This window comes from Carex rostrata, chromosome 26, assembly GCF_964058835.1.
Source record: "Carex rostrata chromosome 26, lpCarRost1.2, whole genome shotgun sequence".
Classification (NCBI taxonomy): Eukaryota; Viridiplantae; Streptophyta; class Magnoliopsida; order Poales; family Cyperaceae; genus Carex; species Carex rostrata.
Window position 1 is genome coordinate 795,856 of NC_135943.1, and position 11,281 is coordinate 807,136.

General features: G+C 33.0%; 1 long non-coding RNA gene across 1 annotated transcript; it reads left to right on the forward strand.

Annotated features, from left to right (window-relative positions):
- Nucleotides 1-527: 527 nt before the first annotated feature.
- LOC144544156 (uncharacterized) lies at nt 528-2,979 on the forward strand. Its single transcript, XR_013508153.1, has 3 exons — nt 528-831; nt 937-964; nt 2,297-2,979. It is a non-coding gene; the product is annotated as an uncharacterized LOC144544156 (long non-coding RNA).
- The last annotated feature ends 8,302 nt before the right edge of the window (nt 2,980-11,281 follow it).

Here is an 11,281-nt window from a genome sequence, read left to right on the forward strand (position 1 = left end):
TGGGGGGATGGGAGTGGGGGGTTTGTTATAATTATTCTAAAAAATAATATAGATAATATTTAACAATTTTATTGTCACAATAAAATTATTACAATTTTAAAAATAAAAAAATAATGATGACGTAAAAAACACATTTATCCTCCTCATTTCATAATGTCAGAGCATCGTTTGAGTATTTTGTACAAAAAGAAGTTTGGAGGCAGAAAAAGAAATTGAGTAATTTTAAAATCACTCAAGCGGTACTTCTTTTATTTTAACTTTTTTTGTTTAATTGTAATTTAAAAAAAAAATCCACTCGAAGTTCACCTCCTGAACTCAAAACCCTTGCTCTAGGGAATTTGAATATCCTAAAGTAACTCAAATTTTGAATTTAATTCTGGACGTTCAATCTGCTCTAGCACGAATATTAAAGAATCTCCGTGCATTTCGTTTGGGCCGGATTAGTCCCAATCTAAACTCAAATTTTTGTTTACTCGTGGGAATCCAACCCCCTCCAGGTTCACCTCATTTATTCTAGAGACCTTAATTTCATTTCCCAATTTTGCGATCTCACCAAACCCTAAACAAGCGTGTCTTCTCCCCGCCGCAATCGAAAAGCACCTCAGCTGATAAAGCAAACCTGGTCGGGCGACCGTTCCTCTCTATCGTCATATTGGATTAATAGAAAGAGAAAGAGAAAGAGGAGAAACACTAATCGCCTGATCTGAGGCTTTAGAGCTGTTGGGATGAGTGAAATTGAGGCTGATTGGTGGAACCCGGATTACCTCTGGCGATGTGGTGTTAAAATGTGTGCAGTACCAAAATCCGAGACTATGGCTCTTTCCTTTTCAGGTATGATCTAATCAATCCACTGATCTGTTCCGATATACCTTGTATCATTTAATTTTGTTCTAATCTTAGATTTTTTTTATTTTTTTATTTTTTTTTTGTGTGCAGGTGTTGATTCCCCAATCAGCTCCATTTGGTATGCTTCAATATTTTATTTTACTATTCCTAGCTCTCTTTAGCTTTCTCAATTTTTATATCTTTATTTTCATAGACTTGCAAAGTTGCAATAGATGCAAGCTATCGTCCCCTATTGCCAGGGTTCATTTACAGTAGAATGAAATTAAAAGCGGCTGTTTACTTAAAAATGAAGGGAAGCTAGAATGTAGTGTTTTAATTGTTATAAATGTCATACCTTTTTTGCTTATACTCTGATCGGGTAGAAGATCGCAAGAGTTGAATGAAATATAGGAGAGTTCAGTAGAATTGATTTGGAATAAAATCTTGTCAATCAAACTTAAAAGTTGATGAAGAAGAATTTAGCTCAACCAAAATCTAAAAATAATTCAAAAACATAACTCTATTTACCACCATTGTATTCAACACTTTAGTTAGGGTTTGAAAGAAACAGAGGTGGAGTAAATTCCATCAGAAATAGTAGCTCTATTTACCACCATTGTAATTTCAGCAGGGAAGCAGTAATTCAGGAAACAAGTGCAATTTTTTTTTTTTTTTGGTTTTATAATATTGTCCACAAAAAATGTCTAACAAATTGGAAATAATAAGAAAAATGTGATTCTGGAACAAATTAGGTAAACAGTAAGGTAAAAGGTAAACAGTTTTTATGTTTGAAATTAAAAAATACTAAATATTCAAAAAGTTGAAGCATAATTAAAAAAAAAAAAAACTCGAAATCCCACCTAGTCGTACTGGTCCAACAAGGACCACTCTCTTACAGGGAACAGTTTGTATGTTTGAAATTAAAAATTACTAAATATAAAAAAAGTTGAAGTATAATTAAAAAAATAAAAAACTCGAAATCCCGCATTCTTTGAATCCGACCTAGTCCTACAGGTCCAACAAAGACCTCTCTTACAGGGAACAGTTTTTATGTTTGAATTGAAGTATAATTAAAAATAAAAACTCAAAATCCCGCATTCTTTGAATGCGCAATCTAATCCTACAGGTCCAACAAGGACCACTCTTACAGGGAGGCCTTGAATTTGCTATCAAGTGGACTCTGTGCAAGTTTGGAAATTTACATCCATGGATGCTAACAAATCTGCATGTATACATAGTTTTTTCTTCCTTTATTTTAAATGTGGAATTGCTGATAATCCTTGATTTTTGGTTTAAATTAAAATTAAACAATGGTTGCATGCATGCACCAGTGTACTAACACTACACTGAGAACTTGTTTGATTCAAGAATGTTTGGCTTGAAGCTTTCTCTTTACCCTGTCATTCTACCCACCTTGTATGTATTAATATTACTCTTGACATTACATATAACTCCTCTACGTATTATGCAGGACATGTTCATCCAGGATGAAATAATTGTCGACCTTGCACCCTCTTCCAACTACATGAATGGTCTTCTATTATACAACCTGAAGAAGAGAATATTATGTTGGCACCCTGGTTGCTAATATGGTCAACTGAGAGGAAATTACATTTCAATTCCGGCACCAAAAACGCATCCCCGAATAAACAACTTATTTGAGAGAGATCCAATGTCCTTTATGTAAGTTGCTCTACATCTGGAATCATTTTCAGCATGAAAAGTTGGTGAAAAAGGAACTGGACTTTGAACCTTGAATAAGAGCTGGATTCCATGTTATAATATGGTTGCTGCAACCCGAGATTAAGGAATGGGGATTACCGAGGCTAAAAGAGTGGAGACCAATTCTGTACTGCAAGAGAAGGGTATTACTGGAGATTTTTCTGGGTGTTTGTGATTGCAAAGCTCCTCGGTTCGTTTGTAAACTTCTAAGGAATGGTGATTGCTGGAAGATATGGTCATACCTTGTCTTGTTCCAGCATTATTAGCAAGAGAAAAGATGAAATAATTGCAGTGGGAGGTAAATTATAGTATAAGAAAAAATTACCAAGATGAAAGATTTTTTAATGACTATTCATGGATGTAAAGTTTTTAATTTCACTGTATTAATGTAAAGTTCATCACTTTATTAATTTTAATTTTGTTATATGGTTTGTGTATTGTTCTTTAGATATGATATAGATTATATCTAATTATCTAAAGGTTTTATTTGACATTTGAGTTTTAAGTCTTTTAAGTTATTGAAGATTTATGAATGGAAACATAATGGAGGCATTTGAACCATCCTCAATTACTGTGATTTGATAATATAAAAATGACTTCTGAAATTATATGATTCATAATCCATATAGCGTTGGAAATAATCCACTCTAATAACTAGAGGTTCAATGGAAAGAACTAACTTTTGATCTAGTGATAGAGATCAATTAACTTTGAGGGTAAATTCTTTCATAAATTACTTAACAATTTCTTTTTACTACCCAGCATTTTTCTATTGCTTGGGCGGTCAGTGTGAAAAATAATTGATTGTTTTCAGCAATTAAAATGAAAGTATTATGCTAATTAATTGGTACTTAGCAATTAGCATAGACCTGTAAGAAAACAAGTATTTCAAAACTGTTATGAATTTTTTTAATGAGGTTTTTTCGGACACAATTGGACAAATTAGTCAGAAGTAATTGGGTCAATTTGGACATCCATAATTTCACTGGTGGATATAATGGTTTATAGCTGTTAGAGAGATAAAAGTGGCTAAAGAGCTGTTGAGAAAATAACCAAAAAGAACAAATATCGGAAGAAGGGATAAAGAAAAAGTAAGGGGGTGTAATTTGTAAAATTTTCATTTTTGATTTTTGCTTGGTGTACCCAAAATTTGTGTCTTCAAAGAGTACTTCCCTTTTAACGCTATTAGTAAGAGGTCATGAATCATGATGTGCTATTACATTCATGGCCCTTGATTGTAACAAACACTGGGTTCTAAATAGCTAGCTATAGCTTTTCCCGACCACAAACGCTAAGCTATGAGATAAAATTGCGCTAACTCAGCTACGACCACTATAGCTATAATAGCTGACCGCTATTACCGCTATATGAGACCCGCTCTAGCTACCGCTATGCTACATGGTTCTTTCTTTGCAATTTATATGGACTTCTGTAGTTCTATTCTTATTTCTAATGCTACATGGTTTTCTACGATAAGTATACTAAACCAAACTATATGCTTCTATTTTTATTTGTGATTTATTCTATCATTATATATCGAGAAATATTCAAATACTAATTCTTCATTTTGATTACTCTTTTTATAGTATTCATTTGTAAAATTATTATAGTTCGTTTCAATTGAAAGCTGATTTTGATTATTATTATAATTATAAAATGTTTAAATATGTATATTGACTTCATTTACCTTATAAAATTAATTGCTCTTTATCTATTATAATATGTAATACCATGAAATATAAACTATTAAATAATGTTACTTTTTAGATTTTTTTTCCCTTCTTATTTGCGTAATTGATAAAAAGTATAGACTTATATTAGTTGTCATTTAGTTGTTACATCAATTCTCTAATATTGATTATGTTGATAATTAGTAGAAATATAAAATATAAAGTTTGAAAAGGGAAAATCGCTATGTGTGATAGCTTCCGCTATAGCTACGCTATTCACAATAGCTTTTTTTTTTTGTCTCCCCGCTATGCCGCTATAATCGCTATTTAGAACCTTGAACAAACATGTTGATCATGAGAGCACCTTTATGTGTGTTAGAAAAATCAAATGAAAATACCTTATCCACCAGTAGTCTAAAGGAAATAAATCTACTGCGATCCAAATTTCATGAACAGTTTCTTGAAATTTCTGCTTTTTCAAATTCAGCCGTTCAACTTTTTCTGTGCACGCATCTCTAAACAACTGGTTATTTTGTGTACATATTTCAAAACAAATCAACAGTTGGATTTGAAAAAACAAGGATTGTAGACTACTGTTCACATGTAAGGATCGCAGCAGATTCGGATCCTGGTCTAAATGGTCAACTGCCTAGCTAGCATATATGTACCAAATTAATTAAAAATTAAGTGGTGATCAAAAGTACTTGGAAGAATATTTTCTAAGTGCATGGCGTTCTTTTTCCACATCTAATTTGTTTTCGACACAACATGAGGACAAAAAAAGACTTATAAATGATTCTAAAACAAAACACAAGGAAAGAAAAGAACACTTCGACTTTTCACTCCGAAAACATTCCATTTAGATGCACAATTTACAAAAATACCCGGGCATGATTGAATATTTAGAAATCATTTGGAGGCTTGACCTACCTTTGAAAGTTGAACAAATTAACAAATATATGAAGTTCTGTCATAAGCATCCCGACTGTCCTCTTTGCATTGCTGATCGAATTTGCTGATCATATAACAGGTATATAACGGTTATGGCCACCTATTTGCATATTAGTTAAAAGGAACAGGTTGCCTCTCACATATTAATTTACCGGAAGTTGATCAAGTGCAACTTTTTTTTGGGCCAATTTTTTGAGATAACTATTCTTTGATGTATGCAAGTATTTGTTGCATGCATGCAGCTTCCAGAGATTTTGCTAAATTTCTTGATTACATCAGACTTGTCTTGCTGTGGCCAGGCTCGTGTTTGTTGGGATAAATTTTCAAAAATATTCAGATAGTTAATTAAATTAATAAATAAAATAAATTAAGTTGAATAATAGTATCCAGATTGTGTACGAGATACTGTCTTTAAATGTATTCCGTTTCTATCGTGCAAGATTTGGAATTGCCACCAAAATAATTCGGAACTCTCGCTTCTTAAAGCATGATCATGAAAATGACTGGCGATAACTCTACAATTCTATTATAGATCAGAATTTAATCAAAATGGAGATAAATATAAATTATTTTGTGGGATTGAATTAAGAAAAATAAATTATTTATTTTTCTTTGTCTTTGTCTGTTACCAAAAAAACAGAGGAGAGAGTATATATTTTTCCTTGTGTATGCGCGGGAGTAGTATATAGCAGAAGAGTTAATCTCAATTAGACTAAATTATGACGGTAGGAAGAGATGCTAATTAAAGTAATTAGATGAGAACAATTAGGGTCTGTTCGGCTGAAAAGTTTCTACGAAAAAATGAATGGGTTCTCTGACATTTTCTTGAACCGTTCAACTGACACTTTTTTCCCTCAAAACCTCCCATTATTTTTCCTCAAACTTTTTCCATCTAGGTTAAAACTGATGGAAAAAAATTATTCAGTCAGACTGAATTTTCATTTTTTCAAATCGCTGGCATTGCTCATATACTCTCTCTCTCTCGCAGACGCTAATTACTATTCCAAAGTTTATTTTAGCGGGAGAAAGAATAGTTGTGCGGGACAGTCGAGCGGGAGAAAGAAGACGATGTCAGAAAACTCGAGTGAAAGAGCTGCTAGCACCGATATTGCTTCGATCATGACAGGAGAAGGTATAAATTTTCACCAATTTCGGTTCTTGATAGTATTTTCTCAAATCAATTTCCCGTAAAAATTTATAAAGAGATTATCTTGATAATTTCAATAGTATTTTTTCAAATCAATTCCCATAGAAATTTTTGCTCAATCAATTTCTCAATCTATTGTTTACTGATTTTATTGAAACAAGTGATCCATAAGTCTCTTTTCTTTCCTTGTGTCTTGTTTCAAAGTCATCTATAACTCTTTTTTTGGTTCTCATGATGTGTGGAAAACAAGTTACATACTTGTTGCATGGGTAGTTCCATGCAATTAATAGTTCTCAACAATTCAGACTTATTACATGAGTAGTGTAGGACTTATTACACGGGCCTTCAAAATAAAATAATAAAAAAAAAATCAGCAAAACTTGTTACACGGGTCTACCCATATAATTGTTTATTATCAATTCTGTAGGCTTATTACATGAGTATGAGATGAGTTGTTGCATGAACATTCATTAAAATATACTTTATAGCTCTGTTGGCGGGTCATGGATCGTCAAATATTTATTACATGGGTATAAGAGACAATTGCATTGGTAAACATCAAACTTTTTATACGAGTGACTTTTGCAAGGGAATACCCGTGCAACAAAATTCACTGTGTCAGAAATGTCATTTCTTTTACCTGAACACTTTATATTCATGTAACAACTAAGTGTTACCCATGTAATAAGTCCAGATTCTAGTAGTGCCAAACAGTTAGAAGGGGTAAAAATCGAGGAAGTTCATGCGCTAGTGCATTCATGATCCTTGATTTGTAACAAACATGAAGATCAAGAGCTCTTTTATATTTGTTACAAAATCAAATGAATACTTTATCCACTAGTGGCGTAATAGAAACTACTGCCTAGCTAGCATATATATACCGAAATCACTAAAAAAATACTGTTAGTCAATAGAATTTGTCAGAAAATTTTTGTTAGTGTGATGCGTGCTTTTTCCACATCGTTCTTTTTCACTTATGTCAAACAGAAAAAAATACTTGACTTTGACTTTGAAAATTAGTGCGGTGCATGCTTTTTCCATATCTTTCTTTCTCACTTATGTTGAATAGAAAATTAGCATGATTAGAGCCTATTTAAATCAAGCAGTCTCTTCACCAAATTAACATGAATTAATCTCTTTCTTCCGCTTGACCATCACAGACACTGCAAGTGACAGGAATTAATCTGTGAAACAGATAGAGAGATGGAGTGGCGCTCGAAGGTTCTGTTAATCATCGCTTCTCTTCTCCTGTTCATTATTTCAACAATAGCAGTGCAAGTGTGCAACCTCACTCTTTCGGTCCTAGCCTCGGAGTTTCCAAACCCAAGGGCGGAGGACAAAATTCAGGCAGCAGACCTAGCGTTGCTTGCCATCCATACCCCAGGACTTGTAAAGGCCCTCAACCTCCTCATTAATTTATAGCCATATGTAGGCTAGAATGTGCGAAGATCGACCATTATGTATTTTATTTTGTTAGTTTTTTTTTTCTTTTATCAATATTTTTACTTGAATAATTTCCCTTTGAGAAAAACATATATATGTACCTAATTGAAGTCACTAAAAAATGAGTGATAGTCAAAAGAACTTGTAAGAATATTTTGTAATTGCATGGTGTCCTTTTTCCACATCTTTATTTTCCATATAACATGAGGACAGAAAAAGACTTAGATGACTCTGAGACACAATACAAGGTAAGAAAATAACACTTAGACTTTTCACTCTGTAAGCATCCCATTTAGAGGCACAATTTACAAATATGCCTGGTATAATTCAATATATATATAACTCATTTGTAGGCTTGGCCCCCAGCTTAAATTTTAAATTCTTTTTTGGAAGTTGAACAACTACTGTTGACCTGTGGATCATAAACCTCGTGTTAACCTATAATGTTGCCTTCCTACTGAGGCAGTGCATAATAAATGCATTTAGCAGAAAAAAAAAAAATAATAATAATAATAAACAGAGAGAGAAAATCAGTAACAATCTGTCGCTAACTCTGACGAGTACAAGTCATGAAAAATATAAATAGGATATAATGAACCAAATTCTTTAATGAACGTATAAATAAATAAATAAATTGGCTAAGGGACATTATCGAGATATCAAATATAAACTGATAGAAGTTTTACATCAGCAGCTACAAGGGTAAAATATAGAGAAAGTTCATGATTATTTGTAGCAAACAAGAAAATCAAGAGCACTTTCATATTTGTTACAAAAATCAAATGAATATTTTATTTACCAGTGACGTAACCGATCAACTGCCTAGCATATATAGACCAATGTCAATAAAAAAAGAGTGGTAGTCAAGAGAATGTGCCTGAACTTTTTGCAAGTGCATGGCGTACTTTTTCCACAACATTTAAAAAAAAAAATTATTTGGACTTGGACTTTGAAAAATATCACTGGCCACTACTACAAAAAAAAATCTTTTACTATCGGTTATAATTGCACTTTATCATATGTTTTTGAACCGTTGGCTATCAACCCTATAGAAAATGTATGTACATATATATGTCATCGGTTGAAAACCATTGGTACTTTTCTCATCGGATGAAAGTTTTTCAACCGATGGTGTTAGTACTTTTCTCATGGTTTCCCATGTTTTTGAGTATATTTTTATCATCTGTTTTGGACAATGAACCGATGGTGTTTGATTATTTTTTTAATATTTCCCTTAAAGATGTTTCTAGCTTCCAATTTTGTTAGCAAATAATATTCAATAATCACAAATAACATTCAACAATCACGATTCCAACAATTAATAAATTATATCAACCATGTCACTAAACAACAATACAATAACAATGAATTATTAAAATATCACAATTACACATAATCCTCTAACTAGCATTTGCACACTAATTTACAACTGACAACAGCACGTCCCAAACTCTACTCCACGTGTACAGGTTTTGTTTGTTTAGTGAGATATTGAACAATAAAATAATAACTTGCTCTGATACCACTTGACGCAATCTCAGTCCCGGATCTCGACTCCGCTAGTGACGGGTTTCGAACTCAGTTTAGTGGAATAGAAACAAGAGAACAGTAAATAGCAAAAGGCAAGTATAAAACTCTCTCAAGAAGAAATTATATTGATCAAAGTTCATATTCTCTTACATGCATGACATCTCCTTTTATAGGCCATAAGGAGGGATTAAATTTAAACATGGAAATAAACAAATATAAATTTCTACTTAGGAAATGTAAACATAGAACTAAACAAACATAGGAAATGAAAATACTATTAATACTTCTAGAAAAGGTAAATGGTCAATCCTCAAAATATGTTTATCTTTAATAACAGTTGCACGCTTCTCAAAGTGAGTCCGAACCTGAATTCAAGTCTGACTCCGAGTTTAAATTTGGGTTTGAGTCTAAGTTGGAATTTGGTTTTCGTCATACTCCTCCGATTGATGAAAGTTTGACCTCAAGCTTGTATTTCCACCTCAAGCTCGGCTCTTTTTCTTCATATCTTTGTAGACTTCTTTGAAATTGTACCATTTCATAACAAACACCATAAAAAGCATGGTTGGATTTTACTCTCTTGATAAGAAGAACAAAAAATACTTCTTGGGTTTGTGTACTGTTAGAAATTTGTGTTGCTAATAGTTATACGGTCTATGGACAATTTTTCCAACTAACCGAATAGCTATGGCTAAATTTTCAGGTACAATCATAACCCACTGACTTTCTTACATTTTCATATGTGTAACCCGACTGCAAGAATGGATCATTGTAGTTGGACCTTAAGATATCACTATTAGTCAAACACAAAAGTTTTGTTTGCATTAAAAGCTCAGCTCTAACCTCAATGTACAAAGCATTTGCTATAGTACTCGGAAGAATTGGCAAATCACCAATAAAGTTTTCATCAAAGTTAGAAGAGTTCTCAAAGGACTCCAATTTTATCAAAGGTTCATCCGTCAAAGTGTTGACATCGTCTTTATCATTAGGGTATTCATCAAAAATTGGAGGAGTGTCAAATAACAAACCTTAACATTCTTCATCTATAACAAGCCAATTAACGAGCTCATCCGCCTATTCTAGGAGCTCTTCTATTGGAATGATTGTCTTTTGGTTTGGAGGTGGGTTGTTTCCAGGTAGATTGTTAAAGTGGAGGGTTGGTGCATAATGTTGTTGGCGATTTTCGTTGGGATTAAGACACTCTCTAACCCTAGAAATGAGTTCGACCTGCGCTTTATGGCTTTGTTGTATTCGTTCAATTATAGCATTATGATTTTGTTGCATTCGCTCAAGGATGGAGAAAAGTTTTGGATCGATCATTGTTGTTGCGAAGATTGTTGAGTAGAACAGTTGATGATAATGGTTGTTGAATGCAGTGGTTGTCGAGGATAGAACTTCACATAAGCGCGAAGGTGGTTGTCGAACTTGCTCTGATACCACTTGACGCCAGCACATCCCAAACTCTACTCTGCGTGTATAGGTTTTGTTTGGTTTAGTGAGATATTGAACAATAAAAGAAGAACTTGCTTTGATACCACTTGACGCAATCTCGGTCTCGAATCTCAACTTCGCTAGTGATGGGTCTCGAACTCGGTTTAGTGGAATAGAAACAAAGAAATGCTAAATAGCAAAAGGTGAGTATAAAACTCTCGCACGAAGAAAATATTATTGATCAAAGTTCATCCTCTCTTACATGCATGACATCTCATTTTATAGGCTATAATGAGGGATTAAATTTAAACATGGAAATAAACAAACATAAATTTCTACTTAGGAAATGTAAACATAGAACTAAACAAACATAGGGAATGTAAACATAGGAAATGAAAATACTTTTAATACTTCTAGAAAAGATAAATGATCAATCCTCAAAATATGTTCATCTTTAATAACAGCTGCACGATTCTCAAAGGGAGTCTGAACCCAAATTTGACTCTGACTCCGAGTTTAAATTTGGGTTTGAGTCCAAGTTGGAATTTGGTTTTCCTCAACAACT